A 1,786-nucleotide genomic window follows, 5' to 3' on the forward strand; every position below is an offset into this window, starting at 1 on the left:
AGTGTCATTATATTCATCCAAATTCTATAGCTGAGGAAATGGAGAAGAGGAGCAATTAGTTGTCCAAGATGTCACATCTAATAATCATCAAAGCCAGGACCAAGAGTGAGGGCTGCCATTATCTTTCACTGTAAACCCTGAGCAGCTTAGCAAGGACAACATAATGTTCACTAAATCACAGACCTAGAAGCGCACTCAGTAGAATGTCATGAACATTTGTTTGATTTAAGTAAACTATTGTATAGTTTAATTTGGATGACACATAATATAATAGCTAAAATTTTTACTGTCAGGTCCTGTACTAAATGTATTGTTGTGCTCAATCTCTCTCTCTCTCTCCCCCACCTCTCCTCCAGAGAAAAAGAGCTTTATTTTCCTTTCAATTTATTTATTGAAGAAACTGAAACACGCATCTTGCTCCTCTTGTACGATTTCCTCCATTCTGGATTTTGTAGATTAATCCTCATAACAATCATATGATAAATCTTATGAGGTAGGTACTATTATTATCCCATTTCGCAGGCCAGAAAAACATGGCTCAGAATGGTGAAAAATTTGCTTAAGGTGACATGGGAAGTGGTAAGTGAGGACACAAACCCAGCTTGCACTGACTCCAAGGGACACAGACTTAACCACCAGGCAGAAAGCCCCATGTAGTCATATCCAGCATCCGCTAAATGGGGGTCCATCGCTCTACTATAATTCATTTTACCACTTATCACAGAGATACAAAAATTAAAGTAGTATGGCACTTAGATGTTTTATGTTCCTTTGCAAGTTTTACGGGCATCATAACTAATATTCGATGTTTGACTAAAGAAGCACAGCACACACAGTTCTCTAAAATGACAAACTTAGACATTTCTTTTTAATAAATCAAAGACATCACTGCTTTATCTTGGGTGATAATTTACAATGTTCTTGAATTCATAAGTTAAAAGGATAAAATATATAATTTCAAAAAGGATTTAGATAAATAATAGATCTACAGTGGTTTGTGAAAGGAAGCCAACAGTATTCATGATAAATATCTCATCTTCTCAAATTGTAAATAAAAGTAATAAATGTTTATTATTGAACATTTGAAAAAAAAATTAGAGTACAAAGAAAATAAAAACCACTTACAATGGTCTTACCATTAAATCCCTCATCTTTTGAGGCTGACATGTAAAAAGCAAGCCAGTCTCTTCCACAGTAAGTGACTGCAGGGATGGAATTTGGCCAGTTGCAAAGGTCTGACCTAGTGTGGAATCTCTAGAGAATTTTTCAGAAGGGGCAGAGAGTACACCCAGAGACAATGAAGCAGGAAGACATTTGAGATAAAAAATACCATGGTAATGGGTTAAGGGTCATAAAACCTGGAATTTAAAGGCGAGAAAGAAAGACAAGAATAATAAAATACAGATACTGATACTTATAAGAAAAAAATGGAAAAAATGAAGAGTAGAAGATGAAAAGGGATGTAAATTTTCATTGTAGGCAACTTCCAGAAGTTTTGACATTAAAATCATTTGAGGAAATCACATGCATTTTAAAAACTTTTTTTTTTTTTTTGGCAGCCAGCCCAAACCTGGCTGCACTCCGGGCCCTAAAAACATATATTTTGACCAGTGTAGTGTGAGATCAGGTCACAGGATGAAATGGGACATAAGAAATTGAAGAAACTGAACTGCAGATCATTTCTAAAAAGATAAAAGACTTCATCTCTCCCAAAGATGCCAAGCCAGGGATTAACAACGCCACAGTGGGCTGTACATCACTCCCTGAGCTTGCCATTGCAGACACA

The sequence above is a fragment of the Propithecus coquereli genome, unplaced genomic scaffold (genome assembly GCF_000956105.1).
Source record: "Propithecus coquereli isolate 6110/MARCELLA unplaced genomic scaffold, Pcoq_1.0 Scaffold62, whole genome shotgun sequence".
Taxonomy (NCBI): domain Eukaryota; kingdom Metazoa; phylum Chordata; class Mammalia; order Primates; family Indriidae; genus Propithecus; species Propithecus coquereli.